Source organism: Chelonia mydas, chromosome 2 (assembly GCF_015237465.2).
Source record: "Chelonia mydas isolate rCheMyd1 chromosome 2, rCheMyd1.pri.v2, whole genome shotgun sequence".
NCBI lineage: Eukaryota > Metazoa > Chordata > Testudines > Cheloniidae > Chelonia > Chelonia mydas.
The window spans coordinates 58,358,678-58,385,130 of NC_057850.1; the positions used below are offsets into that span (position 1 = coordinate 58,358,678).

A 26,453-nucleotide genomic window follows, 5' to 3' on the forward strand; every position below is an offset into this window, starting at 1 on the left:
TTTTTTTGATCCTCCTTGAGAATCAGCCAAGCAAATGCTGGCTGAAGGTATTTGATAGCTTATAAAAATGTCTCAGCATGCAAGCTTGCAACTGATCTGAAAAAAATGGACCAGCACTTGGAGGAATAAAACTTGACCTTCTCGCTGGAGTTCTTGAAACAGAGAATTTTATAATAAATAAAAGGGCCAACAGGATGTTTCTTCAGGTTAATTTACAATAGTCCTGCTTTATATAGATTTATACATACAGTATTAAGGTGTACTCAGTTTTTTTAAAAAAAAAAACTTGAGTAAATATCCACCTCCTTACACCATAACAAAAATTGCAAATTACAGTTTGCATCGTTCAGTTATCAGACACCCTCAGAATACTTGTTATAGTGAAGGATAATGGAAACTGTGAGGGACCACTGCTGAGTAAAACAATCCACTTCATATTTAATACATTTTGATATAGCCCAGACTTTGACTATGTAGATGAAGAAATATGGAAAACTTCTACCCTCCCTCCCCCTTTTTTTGGGTAAATGAAAAGTCTAGCCTCAGTTCAATTTTTTTCTCTAGCCATTGTGACTGTTTCCATCTTGTGTTACATTTCTAAATGGTAGTATTTTTGAAAAGTAAATTTACTGTTCAGTGCTGGAAATGAAAGTCCTCTGTTTATTGACAAAAACACGCACAGCCGTGCAAACTTCCCCTTCCTAGGCTTACTTATGTGCTTCAACCTTCACTGGAAAAGCCATGCAGAATGAAGAGAAGATATCACATTTTTCAATCAGTCCTTCACCTCTCTGCTGAGAATGTCAGTTGTGATGGTAGTTTTCCTGACGTGGACACCTATCCAGCATGTTTGAGTTGGACTGAACTGTCTGGTTTATTTTGGAGAGAAACCAGGTTTCTCGGTATTTGCTGTGTGAAAGCAGGGTCCTTTAGTAAATGTTAATGACACTGAAGTATTAAATGATTGCCAGCTAAGTATCACAATTACTGTGGCCCTTGTTTTTAATTCTGATTTCAGTGGCTGGTGTCCTTCCTCCCCTCCTTTAGGACAAAGCTCACCTCTTGTGTAGCATTTTCTCCTAAATTGTTCTTCACTGCTCCTTCCTTTCTGCCAGTTGTTTTCTAGAAGGAACACAATAAGTCGTCACCTCAGAGTTTAAGGTAACGTGAATGCATAGTAAAGAGCATATTTGAAAGAATTCTGTTTTTCCCATGCTCCTTTTTTTCATATTTACAATGTATTTGCCGTGCAACTGTAACAAGCCTATACTACTGCAGTAGCATCAATTCAACGACCCTCTTCGTTCAAGTAGAAGAAATGTCTGCTTTTGATGTTGACAGTCTCTAGTTCTATACCCAGCGATGTCCAGTGGTGGTGGTGGGTTGTCATAAAATGGTGGTTTAGTGGTGATTTGAATTCTATGGTCCTCAGTTACTTGGGATGAGCTCTCCCCGACAGAGGAAGTACATAAAACTCTGACTAGTTGTATGACCATATCTACCTCTAGCATAGGAGCTTGTGGCTACCACCAACTAACGTAGCTTTCCTTTAGCTGAAGTGGTAGAGGTATAGGAATTTGTTGCAGATAATCCTGTTCTATGCTTCCTGATGCCACATGCTGGTGGTCATTGTGAAATTTCTTGTGTGTTGTTGTTCTCCTTTTTCTAGATGCTGTTCTCCCCATAAAAGCATGTTTAACAATAAAATAGCCAGGTATTTTCCATCTTTCCTTGTTGTACTGAAACTAACTTAACAAAGTACATAATTGACTCAACATGCCTTTAATACATTAATGTGAAAAAAACAAAAACATAAAAACCATTGCAGATTTCCTAGTGGTTATGGTAGAGCAACTGGTAGAGCAGATTGTGATTAAATGGAAATTTGCAGAAATTACCAAGCAACTATTTGATGCATCATGACTTTTTGGCAATTTCTGTACTACACACACATTCATTTATACCCAGAATCCTTTACACAGTTCTCCAGAGGAACTAGTATTGACCACAATGGAAGGGCCTATAGAATTCAATCACATTAATAATGCTTGCTTGCTTTTTCTTCAGTGTTTATTTTTGGTCTCCTGTTTGATTAGATTAAGTTTTGGGCTTAGAACAAGTGCAACTGACATAAAAAATAGGCAAGATTGGAGATGTCTAATTTGAAAAGTCAAATAAAAAGAAAACACAGCAAATCCCAGACAGAAAAATGTATCATGTTACACACAGCCTTACCCATCCAATCAAGTCAACAAACATCAGCAAGGTTCCACTGAATTCTATTACCCAGACCAGTTGTACTCACAGATCAAGTGTATTTAGCGGTAACCTGATTTCTAGATACAACATACTTCTACTTTTCTGCCAAATTTGTTAAGCCTAGAGTGTTTATAATACCAGATAAGGAAATGATATATTATTCTACTTTTAGTAAATTTCTTGTACACATCAACATGTATTTCTCTTACACATTATATAAGGTTGCCAACTTTCATTATTTTATCATGAGTCTCAAATATTGGATATTTGACATAGTGTCCCACTCCAGGAATCCTGTGGTTATGGGAGAATCTCAGAGGTTTTTTTAAGTATATTTGTAGCTCTCTGAGTTGCAGAGAAAAGTTTGAAAACATGAACTTTGTACACCCTTAACTGTGAAAAAGCAAAAGGTAAAGAAAATAATCCAAAATGTATTTTAAAAATACTCATGATTGTTAAGCCAATCTCATGCATTTTTGGGGCAGTGGGGGCAGGGGGAGCTGTGTAATGAGTTTTGAACATTTGGGGTTGGCAGTACTGCATATATTTCAATGATGAAGTCAATGTTTTTATCTAAACTGGATTCTTTCTTAGATCATTTTTGTTGGGCCATTGATCTTATGACATGTATAATATGGAGGCTTCATCCATCATTAATAGATACACACCAACTCATTGGACATTTATACACACTTGTTGCCATGGTATTGGATCATAGGACTCTTCAGTGCAGTTGAGCAGAACTAACAACACTGACTTAGGGCCTTCTTGCTTGCATTTTCTCCTGTTCCATACCTCAAGTTTTCAGCTGTCACCACCACATTTAGGTTAGTGAGCCAAACTCAGTACTGGAATAAGTGGGCATAACCACATTCATTTCAATAAAGCAATGAACTTGCATCTATTTGCACCAAGATTGAATTTGGATTAGGGTATTTCTTTTAAAATGAAAATAATATTAGTAATAACAACCAGCAATAACATTTACATTTTCAAAGTGCTGTACGAACATTAGCTGCAGTGATGAAGAAGATAAACAAGTGTAATTTGGAGTACATTAACCATTATCTTTCGGAGTGAAGAGTTTGAAGTATGAAGAGACTGTTTTAATGAAGGTCATTATAATGGAGATTAACGAAGGATGCAGTCAAATCAAAAAAGGATCTTATACAAGAGCTAGGTAAGAGCTGTGGAACTGACCACCATATTAATCCCAGCCTTCCAAAAAACAAAAAAACTAAACTAAACAAAAAACCCACCCACTTAATTTGGAGTCAAAGCTCAGGATATATCACCATTTAAAGTAATGTTAAAGCAAATTGTGATATTTTGTTAAAATATCAGTAGGGCTTCAGTTTTCAAAAGAGCCTAAGGGACTTCCCATTGAAGTTATTATGTACCATTTGTTTATTGTACACAATGTGTTTGGTGCTGTACATCACACAGAAATGACAGTCACTTTGTACACAAAAAAAAATGTGATAACCAGTCATCAATCATTCACTTTCTTTCTTCTCTTGGCTTCATAGCTGTTTCTGCTTGGTTCTGCTCCAACCTTGGCTAATTCTCTTTCAGCATCTACTTCAGTGGCTTCATCCTCTTCTGTTCCCGAGTCTGTTGAGATCCTTCACGGTTACATGACCAGTTCCCTCTTCTTCTCCCACTGCACTCTCTCTCTCGCTGCAAATTCATCGGCTTCCAACTACTACATTTATATATTTAATTCTCTTAGAATATTTGATTCTATGAATTGATCACAAATATCTGCAATCTGAGATGTGCTGCTTGATTGTAACTGGTCAGAAAAGTCACATGGTCTTATTTCTCTTCCCTGATCACGTGTGTGAACAAGCACTTCAGGCACAAACATTTGTCCACACAAATTAAAAATTCAGTTTCCAAAAACATTTCTGGCAGTACAAGTCAGCTGTTCATGCAAATCAAACAAAATAAGATGGCCAAAGTAAATGGATTTAAAGACCTCAATGAGTATTTAATTTTTTTATATATATTATTCCCCTACTCCAACAAGGACAGAACCAAACCCATGTATTGAAATATAGCGGATATGTGATGTAATTAGTGTGGGAAGAAAGCCAGTCTCCTGACTCTCCACTGCACTACATTACTAGCGAAGAAGCAGTCTCAAAGACTTATTTTTTAATATTTCTGCCTGTACAGATGTCACCAAGAAAAATAGAACAATGGTAGAGAAGCACATAATTAAATCTGCTTTAAACTGAGAAGCTGCTAGAATCTAAAAGACAAATGCTGTATTAACGAGAAAATGTTAAGCAGATGCAAACAATTTTTCAGCATTTTCTCTAAATTCTCACATAGGAACTGACTGTTAATGTTTAGCAATTATTCTGCACTTATAGTTCGCTGTCATACTGCAACATAAACAACCATTTAAGAAATCTCTGGCTGTAATTTGATACTATTCCATTGCTTTTGAATTCTGTACTCATATGTTGTCTACTGTGATCTTGCATTAAGTCTACCTGGTTAATGTCACACTGCTCCAGGCCTATGAGGAATACTCAGAAGGGGTTTGGATTATTTCAGCTTTTCCATGAGAACTCCTCCCCCCGCCATTTTGATGATGTATCATAGTACTCCAGTTTGGCTTTGTTATCAGAGTGGATTTGAAGCTCCTGGGTGCATGTTAAAATGACTCCTGAGACCTTGCTTCAGCTACAGACACACGCCTCAGTGTAGAACAGAAAAGCCAAAACTTAGTATCTGATGTGGTTGCTTGGAAATTCAGAGAAATTAAAGTGTGATGAGACTGAATAACTATTATAAAACTGAATAGTGAGCATCAATGACATATTATTCTTACTCATATAGTGTTATACTGTAGGGACTTCAAAGGAATAGCTAAAAAATAAACCCAAGGTCTCTGCTTGAAGAAGCTTACAATCTAGTAAAGTCAACACCAACATTAGAAAAGGATTTGTGGGGTGACAAAACAAGAGGGAGTGGAGAATTGTTCTTGGGAATATTTTATGTTTCATTTTGAGGTTTTCTGAGCAGGATCTTTGGTTATTAAAACAAACAAAGAGATCTATGCAAAATGAAACAATGAGGAGGAACAGTGCTTATAGTATCAAATCTTCCCAGCCACAATGCATGGACAGCTCAACGTCCAGCTACAGATTTATACTACTGAAAGTGAGCCTTCCTCTAGAACAGAACTGCATCAGGCAAATTATGTACTACAGAATTGTTCTATACAGTTAGCGAGCTAATTAACTGGAATAGCTTGTCACACAAACCCCACCCACTGCAAACACCTCTCATCCTATGTAGTAGACAAAAATCAGAGTGGTAGCACTGAGACAGTAATCACCAGAGAACCAGGAATGGCATCTGCATTAATGGAATTTGGATCCATTACTCAAATAGAATCCCTCAAAGCTCTACGGAATATCTGGCCCATGATCTTTGAAATCAGCCTCTTCTCCTCATGTCTGGTGAGGTCAAGTAAAGAACACGTGGCTCTGAGATAACTGAAATCAGTGCTTCCTTTAAAGAAGGAAAGCCATCAGCAACCTTAAAGAAAGCAGCTGTTCTGAAGAATCCTACACTAAGCTCCAGTAACCTCACCAACTACCATGCTCTTTCCAGCTTCCTTTTTCTTGGCCATCAAGAGAGTGGCGCTAGAGAGCACCTGTCATATGTCAATAGCCTGGATCTCTCACAATCGAGTTACAGACCAGGAAATATCAAGCACATAAATATCCCTGTTGGCACAGATGGACAACTTTATCCTGGCCTGAGTCAGAAAACTCAGATATCTAGATATCTCTGCAGTCTTTGATACCATTATACGGTACACGCAACTGCAACAGAAATGGAGTTTCACTCAACTGCATCAACTTGTTCCGATCAGACAAATACACACCCCACTTCCCCCTCCCCAGCCCCCGAGCACACCCAAACTTTTCTCCCCATACCATGGTCCAGCAGTTGTCAAGACTCTTCAGGCCTCATGTATTGTCTTTTGAGACTAAGACTTTCCATCCCAAACTGTCACCTCCAAAGGACAACTAAACAGGTTGCTCCCCCTACCGTTTATTCTCTAGCATCTACTGAGGGATCTTATTAAAACGTTATAAATAATACAGTATTCTGTACTAAGGGGAACAAATACCACCTTTGTAATATGCTAAACTATTTTATTTTGGACTATTACCGTTGTATTTACTTATAAGGGGAAGTATGTCTGGCTTTGTCCTTCTAGCTTACTTAGATGGCATCTTCTAGTGGCAATTAGGCAGGCTACTTCTCATTCAGGTAAAGTAATTTCCATGCCTTTTTGAAGTCTGGGGACTCAAATGCATGACAGGATTATGATACAGCCAGCCACACATTGTCATGGAGTGAGGAGTGATTCCCTATTTAAGCACTGATCAGGAAGTGCTGGAGAATGAAGCAAAGATGCAGCAATGGATTTGAAGGTGGAAGGCTGCAGCTTTACTAACTCAGCTTTAATTGGGGAAGACGGGGAGAGGGCAGGGTTCCCAACCTTCTAATTTTTGAAAACTGGCCCTGCCTATTCCCCAGGCCATGCCCCTGCTCCTTCCTCCCGCTTCCTCTTCGCCCAATTCTCTCCACCTCCCTCCCCACCCCCACCTGGGCTCCCTCTGCTACAGGGCTGGGACAGGAGCTGCAGCCTGACATGGAGACTGCTGCCTGCCTGCCTGCCTGCCCTCCCATGAGATGCAGCTAGCAGGCAACCCTGACTGAGCAGGGGCTGATGTGAGTGGATGACCCAGTGTCTTCCCTCCTTCCCCCAATGTCTGCAGTAACTGGACTTTTGGCATCCAGTCAGTACATCTGACTGGACACTGCCAGGTCCCCAGGACACCTCACAACCCTAGGTAAGGGCTACAAACATAATCGTCTTGCCCTTCCCCTTATAGGGGGAAAAGGGAACACAGGAAGGATCTCTCAGTATGTCAAGTTTTAAGGTCTCTCCTCATTTCTCCAGGCAAACAGAATCCACCATTATCAATAAAATTATGACTCGTATGAGGAAAGGGAATACAGAAGTGTTATTTACCCTTCACATAACACAAGAACCAGGGATCACCCAAGAAAATTAATAGGAAACAGGTTTAAAACAAACATATGGAAGTACTTCTTCACACAACACAGCGTTAACCTTTGGAACTTGTTGCCAGAGGATGTTGTGAAGGCCAAAAAAACAAATTAGATAAGTTCATGGAAGATAGGTCCATAAATTGCTATTAGCAAAAATGATCAGGAACCCAACCCCATACTCTGGGTGTCCCTAAACCTCTGACTGCTAGAAGCAGGGACTGGATCACCCCATAAAGTGCCCTGTTCTGTTCACTCCCTCTCCAGCAGCTAGCACTGGTCACTGTCAGAAGACAGGATACTGGGCTGGATGGACCACTGGAGATTTTAACTGAAATCATTAAAGAAGTTTAACTAACTGTCTCATATCTAGCTTCCCTCTGCAGCATCATTTTTGTATAGGCTGTGTGCACTGATGTACATTTGAAATGAAGTTAAAAATAAAAAGGGATCATTAGTGCTTCAATTTATACATTAGCCCAAAACATTAACACACCTTCTTGGAAATCAGACAGATTTTTAAAAAGCGATTAATGTTGATATTTATTTCTCAGAAGACAATAATTTCCTTGCATATAATAAAACATTTTAAATAGTAAGTTTTGGGAAGTCTTCTTTTGACTGAAGTAAAATGCTAACATCTGGATTCAATTCTCCCTACGCTGTTAGTGGGAAAAAAAAAGATTCTTACACAATAGAATAAATCAGTGATAGGTGTAAGTGTTGGTGCTTATGCCAATCATGGCAAATCTCTGCCTAGTCACTGCCTAGTCTCACTTTTTGGAACAGAGCTTCATATTTCTTGTGGGAAACAACTCAGACATTACGCTATCACTGGCTGTGTTATACAAATAGGAGGAGTCTGAACCATTGTCTCATGCCATATTTCCATGTGCCCAGAGTGTTGAGAGAAGAAACATCCTTCGACAGGAGCATCTCTGACAGTTGTCGAGGTAAAAGATCCCATGGTAGCTACCAAAAAGAGCAAGGGATAACCCAGGTGTCCTGTTGTACAGTGTGTCTTGGCTAAGCACACTGGAAAGCTGAGCAAATTCAAAATCACTGCATTATCTGTACTTAATGTATCTCCTTAAGAAGTGCCTCAAAAAGAAGAGGAATAGGAAAAAACACGTTTTATATTATCTGTTATTGTTCTAATATTTCATTTTAAATAAAAGGAAGTGCAACCTAGAAGTGCCCTTGCTGCTTCTCTATTTGCTGTTGTCAATGAGCGATATCATCCTTCTTCTCTCAGAGAGGATACAACAGTGCAATCAGGCTGACATCTCAAGTGACTGCAACCTGGGGCAGTAAATCTCTTTCAAAATACTGAATAAAATATGTAAACAGAGAAGCACTGCCCTGAAACTCATTACTGGAAACATCTGCTCATCACTTATGATCTTAAAGTGCACTGCCACCCCTGCAAGTCTTTAGACCAAACAAAATCATACATGTAACTATAATACCAAGTTTATCCTGGATTTTGTTTTTATAAGAAAACCAGGTATTACCCCCCATAGCTTTTCTTTTTGCTTTGTCTCTTCTTTTCTTCCCCATTCTCCCTTTGTCTGTCATTTTACTCAGTTCTCTCAATCTGCTTTCTTCTTCCCCCATTTTCTGTTTTTCATTTGCCTCTGAATACATCAGAAGGCTATGATTAGTCATATCAGCACTCTTATTATATGCTAACGTGGCTTTTCTTCTACTCCAGCTCCCTCTCTATGTCCTTTCAGTGCACCACAGCTATCAACATTAATGAGAGTGTGTCAAGATAGCAACACATTAATCCAGTTCTGTTCTGACTGCACTTTCTCCTCAGGTGATCAGGAGATAAACCGTTGAATGGGAGAGGTGGAGGGTTAGCTCCTTTCCCTACCACAGGTCCAGATAGAGAGAGGCAGATTTCTAGGAGAGAATAATTTACTCCTGGATGCTGAAACAAACTCAGTGCCACAAACATAAGACTTTGGATCCAGGTTAAAAATTCTAGTTCATGGGTCCTGTAAATTAACTCTCTATATTCTTTGTTGCAACTGTAACACCAACAGACCCCGCTTGTCGGCGGGCGGGATCGAACCAAGAGCCTCTGGAGCTTAGTGCATGAGCCTCTACTGCATGAGCTAAAAGCCAAATCATGGTTAGCTAAGGCTGTAGAGGAAACTCATTTTATCTCTCTCTCTAAGTGGTCTCAATGCCACGATATGGAACAGAACACCACACCCAGGAGGCGTGTGGGTTTCACAACCACCTTGTTTTGGAGTATATATATATATATATGTGTATATTATAAAAATAATTATTTGCTTTTCTGTCTGTATACATACATGTTTCCTATCACAATAATATTTGAGCTTCAGTTTTAAGAGCAATAACAGAAAAATACTGCCACAAAATTGCTGTTACTGCATCATTCCTGTAACCCTTTTGATATTTATCGTCTCTAATTTACTGGTTTGTATCTGAAAAAAACCAGTTGATTTTACTCAAACTTTTTTATTTAGCTGAGATCTTTGGACTGCCAATTTGATTTATATGTGCTTTTATTTTTCAACACCTAGTGTACTGATTATTTAGCTGGATTTGTTTCATGCCTGTGTTAATTAATAGTTAATATGCTGGAGAATGGCTCGTGACTAAACTGACTAGCTCACCTTGTGAACCTGTTGATTTGAGAATCCAATGAAGGTGATTTGGATAATACTTGCAATTCATGCTCTTAATCAAAGAAAGACAGTTTTAACTATGCTTTGCGACCCAGCACTAAATTTTCAAAACCACCTCGCTAACCTGCAGGTACAAATTTCACATGTACAACTTAGCATAGCTAGTGCAAAAGAGGAACAGCAGTTGCTTTCTACATGCCAATGGAAGTGAAGTGGTCAGTTCTGAAAATCCTTACCATATTTTCCTTTAAAAAGTTTCTTGGATAAATATAATCAGCCCTGCATAATTGTCTGGCTAGCATTGCTATATGATTCACCACTACGCTGGTTAGGATTTGGGAACCAGTTTTTACTGGTGTAATTTAGTCTTTTATTACATGTATTTATAAGGTTCTCTTCATCATTGTACTGTATTTGGGCATCCTTAAATGCCTTAAAATGACAGTTTGCCATCCCAAATACAGCTTTGCAACATGACTATAAGTGTTGGTTTCAGGGCAGGATGGGTCTGGTCTAAAAACAACCTGACCCTCCTGGGGTCAGGTCGGGTAGTTGCTAATCCTAACCCTGGCAGCAATGGCTGTGTATTCCGTTCCTGCCAGCTGCTGCCACTTAGCTGTGTTGTGGAGTGTGCGCCAAGCAGTTGCAGTGCCTCTCCGTCTGCAGCAACACAGTGCAGCAAGGTGGTAGCCGGCAGGAGCGGGTATGCAACAGCCACCACCACGTTCACCCCATGGGCAGGACAAGGTTAGAGACAGACCACAGGCCCAGAGTAGGGAGTAGGAAGCCCTGAAGCTGAGCCCCAGGGCTAGGTGGCAGTAACAGTGTTGACACAGGTTCAGGGGGAAGGATCAACTTCAGGTTGGGTTGGTTCTGAAAATGACTCAACATGTTTGGGTCGGGTCAAGGTTGGCTCAGGTTTGGGTCCAGATTGGGCTTTAAGATTAGGCCTGAGCAGACCTCTAATTCCAGATAGAAGGAGAAAATACATCATGCTCCTGAACAAACCACAGCTTTCGGCTCAGAGAATAGAACCATAAATTCCTTCCCTGTCTGCCCTCAATCTCTCTCTCTCTCTCTCTCTCACACACACACACACACACACACACACACACAGAGAGAGAGAGAGAGAGAGAGAGAGAGAGAGAGAGAGAGAGTGTAATGGGGCAATCAATGGAGCGTAGAAGAGGGCAGATCTTTGCCATGGAATAATTCTCTGAGGAGCTCTTTGAGTAGAATGGACAATGACGTTTTCTCAAAAGGACATACACACTTTATACTTCAAACAAAAAGGTGGCAACCCTAATACATTTACCTGCCAATGTTTTCTAATGAGAAACAGGCACAGAGAACTCCTCCCAAAGTCTGCAATGAAAAAAATATACAGAGTAGGGAGGAGGAAGTCCTGTGTTACCGTAAATGTCAGCCAAAACTTGTTTTGTTTCCCTGTCACGATTTTAAAGGTTAATTACTGAAAAAAATGTTTCAGGGAAACTGTAAGTACTGAGGTTTTACTAACAAGAACATAATATCTAGAATTTATAGCATTCTTCTTTACAGATCTGAGTTGAATAACTCGTTCAGTAGTTAACTTCTGAAGTCAGCAATGAAAGCAGAGTTTAAATGTAACCTAAAACCTAATTGTGGACTGTTAAATGTCAATTCAAAAGCTAATACCTTAAAGAAAGCTTCTTTTAAAACGGAAAATAAGAGTATTATAGACTATAATCTGAAGTGTAGAACTTGCTCCTAGTCATAATTTCCATGCGCCATTTTCTCACTAATTAATCCTTCAGATCACTTAGGAAGGTCAATAAATGGGTTTTTGTTCAAATTCAGTTTAGCAGATTCTCACTATAAATTCTTCCTTTTTACACACACACTGAATTATTTTCATGCATTGTTCTTATTTCTTGGGCCAATAGACTGTATAGCATGCAGCAGGACTATAAAAGACAAATTAGTATAGTTAGTAAATGACAGACACCAGGATCATTTTTTCATATATGCTTCAGAAGAACATAAACATTCATGAAGCGTAATGGATCAGCAGCAGTAGAAATGGTAACTGTAGTGGAGTGGTGCTAGACTGCTGAATCGCCTACAAAGATGTCCTTTGGAAGAGCTAGCCACTTGTATTCTTCATATCTACCTGCTTCATCAATGTTCTTCCTATTTGAAAGAATATTAACTTAGTATTCATTTATATTTGGCCAAGCTGTTCATCAAAAGAAAATGCCTAAATCAAAGACAAGGCAGCTAACATGGTGCTTTTAATAAGCCAAGTTCCTGCAGAGATACTAACAAATCACACTGTGACATCATAGATGAGTTTAATTATTGAAACTTGAGATGGTTTTTGAGCAAGCAGCAGGCAAATGGATTCTTTTAATATCTCAAGTTGCTAGCATGGAAGATCTTTTTCCTGGGCTTGAAACACTAAGTCCACAGAGGGAAAGGCATTTCCAGCCATAAGAGGAAAAAAATTGAAACATATATTGAATGCTCTTCCAACGAATGTGAAGAAATTTAAAATATTCAGTATCAAGATGGAAAAACTTCAGAGCCAGATTAGGGTGAAAATGATCAGACTAGCAGGAGATCTCAGTATTGTGGAGGGTTGGATTGCAGAATTGGGACTGTGGTGGATTAATGTCAGTCTGTCTATGTCAAACTACAAACTCAGTTTTGTTTTGGGAGTTCCGTTTTGATTGTAAGTCTGGACTGTTGCCTTTTATCCTTCATCTTATGCAGAAACTGCCAGGAAGATATCAGGAGAAATTCTTACACTTAGCAGAAGGCCAACAATGCAGAGCAGTCAAGGGTTATTATTCAGATATTGCACCCTAATACAGTGAGCTAGCTGCTGCCTGACAAACCAATTAAACTAGCTGAGTTTCTAACCAAGCAATGGGTCACCTGACAACAGACTTGAATTCAGATGACTCCCTGGCCATTTTAAAGAGGGAAGCAGACAAGGTTGAGCAACATGAGAGGAGGAATCCTGAACCCCTGAAAAGACACTGAGCAAATCCCGAAGGGTGCTTGGCGTGGTGAGAAAATGGAGGCAGGGATTTGTGTGCTGGTTTTGTTATTTTTCCATTTAATACCAGGCACTCAACTTATTCCCTCACAATATTTATACCCTTTGGGCTGTCGAAGAGTAAAATGTGTGTGTTTATAAATCCCTTTGTAAAATATTTGTGTGACTTGCTTTTACTGTATTGTAATGTCCGAAGGGGGAAAATTGTAAACCAGAGGGTCCACAACTTTCGTGGTACTCAGAGCATGCAACAGCTCCTGGGAGGGATTAGGAGAGCTGGCACTAGTTTCAAGGAAGAAGACCAAGGCATCTCCACTGCCAAGAGGAGTGCCAGACGTGGTCTACACCTGGAGTGAGGGCCTACAGACCCAGAAAGATACAGTGCCTAAACTCTGTCCAGCCCCAACAAGTCAAAAGTATGTGTGACATCCTCCACTCCCACCCACAAGGATCTTTCATTCAATACTATGGTAGTAATCTTAATGATGTTAAGAAATCTAGAAGCTGAACCATAACTTTATCAGAAACCTTTATCCAGAATCTAAACTGATTTCCCATCTCCATACTAAACTAATGCAAACTCTTTGCTTTTGGAAAATGAAAAATGAAAAATGAAAATACAACTTGGTTTTTGGGTCAGCAGATGAGTGATTTATTACTCATATAAAAAAACACCACCACTAAAAAAATTGTTTTATCAACAATCTTTGGAAAAATATAACAAATATTTAATTTCCTACAATAGGGCCTTTCTCTTTTGGATTAGTTTTTGTTTATCTCTGACTTGACTGTGAATCCAATGGTACTGTCAATCTCCGTTTTCAACCAATTGTAGGATATCACCACCCCACCCTAAAGGAAAGTCATCTAAAGTAGTTACATTCACTGAGTTTTTCATTACCTCTTTCATATGAGATGGGGAAAAACACCAGTTTAATCATTCTGTGCATGATAAATGGTCATACACACATAGCTTCATGTAGTATTGTCTTTGGAGCACCCCCTTGGAATGAGGATGGGTATTTCTCTTACCTCATATGCCATTCCCTGGGGGATAGTCATCCTGTTGTCCAGTTCAAGGGTATGAGGTATGGTCTTCTGGCTGTGCCTCTTAGAGAGTCCAGTCCCTTCCAGGAGTACAAAAGTCCAAATAGAAAGCAAAACCCTCCCATGGCCTGTGGGAGTCAATGTTCCCCACAAACACATGCAAGGAAGGACTTCAGACCACCAAACGAAGACATACCTCAGCTCCTATACTCTTACATGGCTGAACTCAAGATTTAGTCCTGGGAGTTCCAACAAAGAAGGACAACCAGCCCGTCTTCTTTCTCAGTGGAATGGGGTGGATGGTGCCTTCAAGTCATTCCTCAGTGAGCAGCCAAGGTTCTTGCTCCCTGTGTGCCAGTTTCACGCCCTGCCCCCAGAGCCTTTTAAGGGCCGGCCTCCTAGCATGACAAGCCCTACATATGTGGCATGTTGTGTCTGATCATAACCAAAGGAGTTATTTAACCCCTTGACAACCCCTTGTATGTGTGTGTGTGGGGGGGGGGGGGCGCCTTGGCCATCAAAAGCATGCTACACCTGATTCTATCAACTGGTATCCCTAGAGCAAGTCCCCATGGGAAAACAAACAGTTGTATTCTCCCCTGCACAACTCAAGTAAGGAAAATGAAAATAGAGAATGGATCTACTGTATAGAACATCTGATTCTCCAAGTCTCTACAATCAAATAAACTGTCTGCAATAGCATGCTCTTTGCAATATTTGTATGCATTAATTCATTCACATAAAGCTCTATTTCCTTACTTTTCTGTCACAATAATGAAATATGGTTTGCTGATGCATCAAGAAAAATTATTTCAAGCAAAGTCTGTCACTGATAGCCTTATATTAATGCACCAGTAATAGTCAGTTTCCCTGGAAATCACCACAAAAGAAAAGAATAATTGCTTTCTCATCTTGTGAAACAGTTAAACTTGCTGGCTATCAAAATGAGCTATTTTTCATATCTGTGTAGGCTGCCTTATGAATGTACAATATATCAAACACATCCTGTCCAGCAATTGATTCTAATTCCCCAGTCCGTGCTTCTAGCACACGTTCAATTTCCTCCTTGATTTTGTAATGTATCATCTTTTTTTTGTTTAGTCTCTTCTCTGTCAACTAACTTTCCCATCAATGAAAGATGTCACATCTATAGAAGACTCTGTCAACAACTAATAACATCCTTCCCACACCATGTACACAATCAAAATTAATGGTGCAAATAACTTTAGAACAATTCTCTCATGGCAGCATTAGCGGTAAGCACCAGCCAATTCATTTACTTCCACTGGCTCCCAAAACTCCCAGACTCAGGTTTCCTATTCAAGTAAACACTCGGTAGTTTTGTTTCATGCATTGGTATCTTTAAGCTTCCAGCATCCCTCCCAAAAGCAAGCATTTCTTTTTCTCTTCTCAACAAACAGGGTTTAGCTGTCATCAGTACAGCTGTGTGGAGGACAGAAGTTCTGCTTCACAACTGAGTTTGAGATTTCAGACTTAGGCTTCATTCCAAATCTGAGCAAAATCCCCAAATTTGAAATTCTCCAAAGGAAAATTCTGATTTTTTTGTTTTGCTTTTCATTTTTGTCTCAGGTCATTCAAAACTTTTTGTTTCAATAAAGTCTAAATGTTTTGATTCAGTTTCAAGTTTTTATCTTATTTTGTATAATCATGGAATCATAGAAATGTAGGGCTGAAAAGGACCTCAGGAGGTAATCTATAGTCCATCCCCCCGTGCTGAAGCAGGATTAAGTGTACTTACCATTTATATAATACAAAAGAAAAAAAATGTAAAAATTGAAGTGATTTCAAAACAAAATTAAAATGTTTTGTTCCAAAAATGTAAAAAGGGATGTTTTAACATTTCAGACAAAATTCCATCATTCCCCCGCCCCACCGAAATGAAATTCTGTTGAAGTGATCCAATTCTGAGAAGTATTTAGATTTCAATGAAATCACATCTTCTGATGGACTATGATTCCATTGAAATGTCTCTGACCAGCTGCAGTTACCACTCTTTAGATCAGCAAAGAAAAGTGGGCATTTTGACGGGGCGGATCAGCCCCACACTGGTACGATGTGGGTTAATCTCTCCCTCCTAGCAGAGGAAGCCCTGCCCCTGGGGCTCTGCTGGGCATGCTCCACCTGGAAGTCAGGTATAAAAGCCTGCAGAGCTTCTCAGTCAAGTGGAACTGCTTGTGGGGAAGGTGGCTTGTCACTCTTGCCAGCACAAGAGAGGTCTGCATCCCAGGATGCAGATGCCAGACACACCCAGATGCACTGCAGAAGGGAGGCAGAGGATGCCGTGGATCTGACTGAATCTGAGGAATGGGTAGGAAGTGACCCAGGGAGGCCTTAAAGGGGAATGCTGCTGAGACTGTTCAGGCCAGCATGTTTTGGGAGGATCCCCGACGGACCACTGGTGAGGAGAACTTGCCACCAACAGGGGCCTGGGTCGGGAGTCGGTGGAGGGGGCAGGCCCAGGTCCCCCTACCTCGGCCACTCACTTTTGAGAGGGGGTGGCCCACACAGTGAGTTGGGTGGACTCTGGCCATTGGGTCATTACTGTGCTAATTACATGTTCTAATAATTTAGAACATGGACTTGGGCGTAGAGAGGCTGGGTTACCTTCCACCCCCTTGACTTAAGGTGCCGACGAGGTACTAACCCCATCACACATAGTGGAGAATGTAGGCATTGACCAGGGCCTGGTAGAAGGACCCACACCTACGGGATGGAGACGGAGACGCTCCTGAAATGGCTGCTGGAAAACCAGCAGCAACAAGCTGCACAACAACAGCAACAAGCAGGCACAGTTGCTACAGCAGCTGGCTACACAGCAGCACCTACAGGTGGCATAGCAACAGATGATTCGGGAATTGGCCGCCAAGCAGCAAGTAAATCAGGACCAACTCTTTCAACAGGTGGTGACCTTATTGAGGATGGCTCCAAGTCCCTCGCCCACGCCAGCTGAAGGGGGGCCTGGGGATGGCCTTGGGGGACTACTGGTGCGTCTTATAAAGATGGGGCCTAGGGATGACCCTGAGGCCTTCTTGGTGACTTTTGAGTAGGTAGCTACTGCCATTCAGTGGCCCCCCAAACACTGGGCCACGATTCTAGGCCCATACTTAACGGGGCTGGCTCAGGCCACTTACTACAATCTTGAGCTGCAGGAGGCGCTGCAATATGAGAAGGTTAAGGCCGCTATCCTAGACCAGACTGCCATCAACCCGGAGACATACCAGCAGAGGCTCTGCCAAGAGAAATATCCAACCGGGGCCAGACCGCGGGAAGTGGCGCAGCGGGTCCGCGACCTCTGTTGGAGGTGGCTAGAGCCAGAATGCCGGACCAGCCCCCAAGTGGCTGTGGCTCTGGCTCTGGAGCAGTTCCTTCAGATCCTGCCCACCGCGGGGGAAGGAGTTGGTGCAGCAGCACTGCCCGAAGACCCTTGTGGAGGCCTCGTCCCTTACAGAAGACTACATGGCGGCCAAGTAGGAGGAGTGAGCAGGTCCCAAGACAAGGAGCTCAGGAAGGATGGACCAGCCCACAGATGGAGGGATGTGTAAGATAGGACAGGGAAGCCCCCAGTCATACGCCAGGCAGATGGGGCCAGGAGGAATCACCAGGAGGACCGGGCCTACTACAAACCACCCCACACACGCAGGGGAGCCGGGACCAGTGCTACCAGTGCGGAAAAACGGGCCACTTCAGGAGAGAGTGCCCCTACATGGCCTGCATTAATGGGCAGGTCCTGGTGGCAGACCAATGAGCCCGGAGTGATGGGCCCCCAAAGATAGTGATCCTGGTGAGAGTGGAGAGAACTCCAACCGTTGCACTGGTGGACTCCGGGTGCAGCCAGACTGTCATCCATGCTTGACTGGTAGAATACTCTTGCCCGACTGGGGCACCAATATGGCTGCAATGTATACATGGGGACATGAAATCTTACCCCACCATCTGGCTACAACTGAAGGCAGCCCAACAGGAAGGGCAGTCCCTAGTTGGGGTGGCCCTTAGGTTAGCCTACCCCACCCCATGATTCTGGGGCATGACTAGCTGGGTTTTGCTGACCTTATACAAGGGTGGAGCAGAGGGCCGATGAAGAAGGGGAGAAGCTGCCCTCGGAGATGTGGATTGTTAGGCCACACCGGGCCACAGGACCACTTGGAGGGGACATCAGGAGACCCCTAAGTAGCCAATGAAAGCCAAGCCTTAATGGGATTAATGGGCAGCAAGTTTAAAACAAATAAAAGAAAGTTCTTCTTCACACAGCGCACAGTCAGCCTGTTAAATTCCTTGCCTGAGGAGGTTGTGAAGCCTAGGACTATAACAGGGTTTAAAAGAGAACTAGATACATTCATGGAGGTTAAGTCCATTAATGGCTATTAGCCAAGATGGGTAAGAAATGGTGTCCCTAGCCTCTGTTTGTCAGAGGGTGGAGATGGATGGCAGGAGAGAGATCACTTGATTATTACCTGTTAGGTTCACTCCCTCTGGGGCACCTGGCATTGGCCACTGTTAGCAGACAAGATATTGGGCTGGATGGACCTTTGGTCTGACCCAGTATGGACATTCTTATGTCCTTATGACAGTCCGTCAAGGGAAGAGCCAGGATGGCTGGATATTGATGGAGATTTCCTGGATGAACACAGGGGGGACCCCAGCCTTAGCCGAGTCTGGGAGCAGGCGGTAAGCTGCACCAGGGAGGCCATCCTCTACAACACCGGCCCCAAGGCCCCCATTGAGAGATTCACAAGGACTTGCTTTATCGGGTGGTCCAGGATCCGGAGACGAGAGCAGAGTTGTGCCAATTGTTGGTCCTGCGGAGGTTCCGAAGAGGACTACTCCACCTGCGCCACGCAGTTCCCTGGGCGGGACATTTCAGGAGAGAAAAGACCCTACCAAGGGTGGCCCAACAGTTCTTCTGGCCGGGCATACATCAAGAGGACCGGGATTACTGTGTCGCTTGTCCCAAGTGCCAGAAGTCTAGTCCAAAGGGGACACCAAGGGCCCCCCTGGAACCTTTACCGGTGATTGGCACCCCTTTCGAGCTGATTGGCCTTGACCTAGTGGGACCCCTAGAAAAGAGCAGCTCAGGCCATAGATACATCCTGGTCATGCCACCATGGCCAAACAGCGTAAAAGAGGCAGATTAGAAACAAAAAGACATCCTTTAAAAACTGGAAATCAAATCCTACTGAGGAAAATAGAAAGACGCTGGCAAGTTAAGTGTAATTAGGGAGGACAAACAAGAATCTGAAGAGCTACTAGCAAAATTGTTTTTAAGTACTTCAGAAGCAGGATGCCTGCCAAACAAATCAGTGGGGCCACTGGACAATCAAGGTGCTAAAGGAGCACTCAGGAAAGACAAAGCCATTGTGGAGAAACTACATGAATGCTTTGCATTGGTCTTCATTGCAGAGGATGTGGAGATTTCCACACCTGAGCCATTCTTTTTAGGTGATAAATCTGAGAAACTATCCCTGATTGAGGTGTCAATAAAAGAGATTTTGGAACAAACTGACAGGTTAAACAATGAGTCACCAGGACCACTCAAGAGTTCTGCAGGAACTCAAATATGAAACTGCAGAATTACCCACTGTGGTATGTATCCTATCACTTAAATCAGCCCCAGCACCAGATGACTGGAGGGTAGCTAATGTAACACCCATTTTTTTAAAAAAAGGCTTGAGAGGCAATCCTGGCAATTACAGGCCTGTAAGCCTAACTTCAATACTAGGCAAATTGGTTGAAGCTATACTAAAGAACAGAATTATAAGACACAGATGAATACAATATGTTGGGAAAGAGTCAACATGGTTTTTGTAAAGGTAAATCATGCCTCGCTAATTTCTTAGGATTATTTGATGGGATGTACAAGCATATGGACAAATGGATATACTGTACTTGAACTTTCAGAAAGCCTTTGACAAAGTCCCTCAACAAAGGCCTTAAGCAAAGGAAGAAGTTATGGGATAAGAGGGAAGGACTTCTCATGAATCCGTAGCAGGTTAAAAGATAGAAAACAAAGGGTAGGTATAAATAGTCCGTTTTCATAGCGGAGAGAGAGAGGGGTAAATAGTGGGGTCTCCCCAAGAATCTGTACTGGGACCAGTGCGGTTCAACATATTCATAAATGATCTGGAAAAAGAGGTAAACAGTGAGGCGGCAACGTTTGCAAATGGTACAAAATTACTCAAAATAGTTAGGTCCAAATCAGAATGTGAAAAAGTTACAAAGGGATCTCACAAAACTGGAACACTGGGAAACAAAATGGCAGCTGAAATTCAATACTGATAAAGACAAAATAATGCACACTGGAAAAAAATCCCAACTACACATACAAAATGATGGGGTCTAAATTAGCTGTTACTACTCAAGAAAGATCTTGGAGTCTTTGTGCATAGTACTCTGAAAACAGCCACTCAATGTGCAGTGACAGTCAAACCAGCTAGCAGACTGTTAGAACCATTAAGAAAGGGATAGATAATAAGACAGAAAATATAATGCCACTATATAAATCTAGGATATGCCCACACCTTAAATACCGCGCGCAGTTCTGGTCACCCCATCTCAAAAAAGGTATACAGTAACTCCTCACTTAAAGTCCTCTCGCTTAATGTTGTTTCGATCTTAGGTCCTTGCTCAATTACAGAATATGTTCCATTTAAAGTTGTGCAATGCTTCGCTATAACGTCGTTTGGCTGCCTGCTTTGTCCACAGCTGGCAGCCCCCTTATCAGCTCCCCTACGCCCCCCCCCCCAGTGCCTCCCACCCATCAGCAGACCCCAGGATCAGCGCCTTCCCCCTCCTCTCCCCGCGGCAGTCAGCTGGCTTGCGGCGTTCAGGAGGGAGGGGGAAGGAGCTAGGACGCAGCGTGCAGCCTCCCCCCTCCCTCCCCTGCCTCCTGCCTGTGGCAATCAGCTGGCTTGCGGTGTTCAGGAGGCAGGGGAGGGAGGGGGGAGGCTGCACGCCCTGTCCTCGCTCCTCCCCCCTCCCTCCTGAACGCTGCAAGCCAGCTGATTGCCGCGGGCAGGAGCAGGGGAGGGAGGGGGGAGGAGCGAGGACACAGCCTGTGGAGTAAAGGGGGAAGGGGGGGGAGAAGAGGCAGGTTAAGGGTGGGGGCTTGGGGGAAGAGGTGGAGTGAGCGGGCGGAGGGTTGAGCTCTCCCCCGCCCCTGGTGCTTGCAGAGTAGGGGAAGCTGCTGCTGCTGCTGCGCAAGGTGCTTCTCCTAGCCTACAGGACCTTCAGCCTCCTTGCCTGCCTCATTGTCTCCAGTGCCAGTGGGCTGTGCCTGTGTGGGGTAAGGCAGGGACACCTCCTAACTATAGTACTGTAGGGCAAAAAAAATTTCTCTGGAACCTAACCCCCCCATTTACATTCATTCTTATGGGGAAATTGGATTCGCTTAACATCATTTCACTTAAAGTCGCATTTTTCAGGAACATAACTACAACGTTAAGTGAGGAGTTACTGTATTAGAATTGGAAAAAGTACAGAGAATAGTAACAAAAATGATTAGGGGTATGGAATGACTTCCATCTGAGGAGAGATTTAAAAGACTGGGACTGTTCAGCTTGGAAAAGAGACCACAGAGGAGATATGATTGAGATCTATTAAATCCTGAATGATGTGGAGAAAAAAAAATTTACTCCTTCACATAACACAAGAACCAGGGGTCTCCCAATTAGATTAATAGGCAGCAGGCTTAAAAACAAACAAAAGGAAATACTTCTTCACACAACACACAGTGAACCTGTGGAATTCATTGCCAGGGGAATGTTGTGAAGGCCAAAAGTATAACTGGGTTCAAAAAAAGAATTAGCTAAGTTCATGGAGGATAGGTCCATCAATGGCCACTAACCAAGATGGACAGGGAGGCAACCTCATGCAATGGGTGTCTCTAAACCACTGACTACTTGAAGTTGGGACAGGATGACAGGGGATGGATCACTGAATTGCCCTGTTCTGTTTACTCCCTCTGAAGTGTCTGGCACCGGCCATTGTTGGAAAACAGGACAGTGGGCTAGATGGACCATTGGCCTGACCCAGTATGGCTATTTTTATGTTCACTCATACTGATTTTACATCAATGTAATTCTGTTGATTTCACTCAAGTTACTCACACAAGTGCAAATTAGAAGCGAGAGCAGAGTCAGGGCCAATGTAACCATTAGAGAATATAAATTGGGGAACCAAGTGGATGGAATCAAGAATAACTGAACTGACTCAAAACTTGAAGCCAATATATGAGAGTCAATAATTAAGAAAGCAAAACAAGCAGCCTAGCACAAAGAACTGTTCCTGGGAGAGAAAAGGAGAGAAAATAAAAAAGTGAACCTCTCAAAAAAGGGATTGGGTCCATCAAAGCTTACTTAACAGATTTAAAATTTTTATTAAAGTTAATGTTTAAAATCAAATTTACACAAGTTAAGATGGAAGGTACTGTACATCTGGGGTCAGGCTTAAGTTATGAAAGGTTACAAGTGTCGGTTACAAGGTTCACAAGATATATACATAGCACATAACCAGCATAGACCCAGATTGGGTTGCGGGAGTTTTTAAAGTATTACACGACTTTCTCCCAGGACAGGGTCTCAAAAACTGCAAGGCAGACCAGACCATAAGGAGGAGGAGGTCTAGCACAAGCCATTTGATATCAGTCCGCATTATTTTGCAATAGCTTGTATTGTAGTTTTATTATACTGCCCAGTAATAGCTTGAATTCCTATTTTACTAAAGTTTAATATGATTATACTCGCTCCTTTCCCCACACTTTTGAGGATGGCTGGAATTAAGTTTGTATATCCAACTGACATTTATTTGGTGTGGTATCTGTAATATTTGCATAGAAATCATTTGATATCATGGCTAGGGTCAATAATTTCATATGGATAAATACAATGGATATTTTTACAAGCTTAAGCATCCCTGAAAAGGAGTCTAAGAGTGACAAACAATGAGGACCATGGACAGATCTTACTTATGACAGACCATTTACTCAGAATTTAGAATTCTCATGGCTGTTCTGAGACATGCAATCCTGTTGCCTAAAGGTAACTCAATCTGACAGCTATAGTAGTGGGGACAGTAATGGGGTTAGGAGAATAGCCAAGTTCACTATGCTACTCTAAAAATGTGGATCACTGTGTTGTCCCATTAGCTCACTTTATGTCTGAACACAAAAATGCTCAACAGCACACAAGCATAAAAATTGCCATTTATAATAGATTTGCTTCAAGCATGTCTAACCATTGTGTGCTTCTTTGATGTGCTTCTTTGTTCTCCAAGTCAGTCTCTACTGCTGTAACACTACATGGATGGAGATGGCCGGTATTATTAATCCCAACAGCACATATACTCTTTCTGCTACCACTACACACTGCACTGGTGTCTTCTTAGGTGTCCTGTCAAGTCTAGTTTTTCCACTCCACTTAAATTGTTAAGTTAAATTGGCTACTGCATGATGAACTCTGTTAGCTGCTCACCTCAGTCTGTCTCTTGGAAGCAGCTCCAGCAGAAACCCTTCTAGCTGAGAAAGAAGCAAGAGTTGAGTGTTCAAACTCTCCTCCACTTTGAGAAAACAATTAGGAAATGGTGCCACCAGAAAGAAAGATTTCTAGGAATTCATGAGGGAATTCTGCTACTTTCCCAGAAAATTATGGGAGCTAGACTACTTCTCCCAAGATTCCCCCTAGCTCTATAAAGTACTATAGAAGAAAAATGTCCCAGAAACCACTGCTGCAGGAAGTTGTGACATGAAGTGCAGGATAGATACCCACAGGGTAGCAGACACGAGGAAAATTGCAATAGACCTGAAACCGAACTAGCATGCCAACTGTGAATGCTTGGTACTTGCAACAGTGCTATCCCATCTGTTCAATTAAGAGGACTTCAATTCTAGTGTAGACAGGCCCATGACAAACAGGTGAATGTTGTTCATTGTATGCCACTATAGTTTTGCTACTTGAGTTTTTGGCAAATCTAATTACAGCATGGTGTACAAATACCTAATGAACCACACTTCTTCTTGGTCTCAACTATCTGACAGATTACCACAAAAAGAGGCTAAAGCTACAGTAGTTCTATGGTGCTAGAGCAAGGAGGACTGAGTCAACAGGATCCCTAGAGATTTCCACAAGACCCAATCAAAGTGGCTGAGCAGCTGCTCCTCAGCCTCTGTTGAGCTTACCTGACAGTCTTGGGGCTCAGTTAGGCTTGAGTTGAACTGCCCAATGTGGCAGTAAATAGCGTCTGTGCCCCTTAGGATTTCAACCTTTACTTATATTTTTTCTACTGTCAAAAACTAGAGAGATTAACTGATCTGACAGGAGAGAGACAATCTGTCATGACAGAAGGGACTCCAGGGCAGCTGAGGTAGCTTAAGTCCCAGATTTAAGTTAGTAAAAGAAAAAAAAATACAAAGATGTTGTCATGATTTTTCCTGCTCCAACAAATCCAGTTCTGTAACTAACTTAAAACAGAAACATGAGAAAAATATGATCAGTGTTTAAATGAGGAGTCAACATGTTTCTGAGAAATGAAAAAATTATTCTTAGCAGCAATACTAGCAACACCTTAGATTATTAAAACAAAAATTACTCCAGATCCTCAGCTCATGTAAATCAAAACCACTGCACAGAAGTCAAAGGAGCAAGACTGATTTATACCAGCTGAGGATCTGGCCCAGAATTTTTTTTAGTCTAAATTCATATTAATCTGTTATGATGTTTGCTTACTTTTGTCATTTCACTCAACTTGGGCACCACTAGACTAGTCAGTTAAACTTTTGTTTATAATTAGTGTTCACTTTTCTAGTTCCAGGGTATTGGCACATTGCTGTTTGCCTAACACTGGGCTCATTACCATTTCATCAAGTGCCTTTGGTGTTCCAACCACACATAGTGGAAATACTTACTAGTTTGACAGTCACATTTCAAGACTTGTTTTAATTGTTTATTATTTCTGGTGAGCTGAATAGGGATGGAGCTCTGTCTGGAGATGAAACCTTCAGAAGAGAAGAGCTCTAGAGAGTGACTGAGATTGCTTTTTCTAGCTGTTGCTGGTGGATGAGGCTAGAGTGAAATAGTTGCCAATTACAAGAGCTACCAACTGCCTTGCAGGCTTGGATTTTGAATACAGCTTTAAAATATCTAAAAGAACATTGAATTTGATCCTAATAAGTGATCCAATGGCTAAATCCAAATTATCCATGTGAGCTAGCAGAGGCTTGTAGAGTTTAGAGTTCAGTTGTCAAACACTCACTGCTGCTCTTTTGTTAAATTAAAGAGCTGAGTGATTAATTCACAGTGATTATTTTCTTTCAGTGCATTCCTCCCTCTTTTTCTGTACAAATTGTCTGCTAGCCGCTTACAACTTTGGAGATTTGTTCATATTCAAAATGATTGACACCAAAACTTCAGCAAACAATTAATAGCCTGTAGCTTGTACATGAACTGTTCGTTGCCAGTATTCAGTGTGGACCTCCTTCAAAGACGATTGAAGTAAACAGAAAATCTCCCATTAACTTCAGTAGGCTTTGGATCAGATCTATTTGAGTGGTACTGACTCATTTTGTTTGCAGCTGTAGGTCACATAGTATTTTTCTTCAATATTCACTGTTTCCATCAACATTCCTGACAATAGGTGCATTTGTTTGAATCTGACAAAGCAAATATGGTATGGTCCTAAATACAGCCAAAAGGAATTAGTTTAAAAAACCAGCTACTCATGGAAAAATTTTGATAACATTTGCCTACTATTATAGTATATTCTTTTGGATTCATATAGAGGAGAGTTTCTACTAGCTGGGGATATTCATATTTATTCAAATTGGTTGAAAAATGGGAAAATACTTCCACAACATTTGTGTCAAACTATTTCCCCCCCCTCTTTTTTTTTTTTTTGGTGGTTAAAAATTTGGATGAGCTGTAGAGGTAGTCAAAAGAGTGGGGAAAAGGAGAGTGGACTTTAAAAAAAATATTTTTTTTCCAAATTTTCCAGCTAATTCCAATATTTATTATATTTCTTCAGATATTAGCTCTAACCTCGTTATTCAAATGATAAGCTAGTTGAACTCTATACCTAAGAAAAACAAACTTTTAGGCCCTGGTCCTGCAAACAATTGTATGCTTATTTTTATTTGCTTTACGTTTTGATTTTTGTCACTTTTCACATAGAAAAAAAATCAAAGTACATGTGGAAGTTTGTGCAAGATCGAAACTTTAAATTTCATAGGTTGCCTGTTTGACACCACCCTCCCCCCCGCCCCCTGGTCACAAAACATACTGTCCAGTTTCCCTATATTGGAAATACTACACACAGAGGAACGT

The 26,453-nt window shown here is 41.7% G+C and overlaps 1 long non-coding RNA gene across 2 annotated transcripts in view; it reads right to left on the reverse strand.

The window, feature by feature from the left end:
- Nucleotides 1-278: 278 nt before the first annotated feature.
- The window catches only part of LOC122464452, a 42,385-nt gene continuing 16,210 nt past the window's right edge, over nt 279-26,453 (reverse strand). For both annotated transcript variants that reach the window (XR_006288490.1, XR_006288489.1), the window contains exon 3: nt 279-1,122. This is a non-coding gene — a long non-coding RNA (uncharacterized LOC122464452). The remainder of the gene's footprint in view (nt 1,123-26,453) is intronic.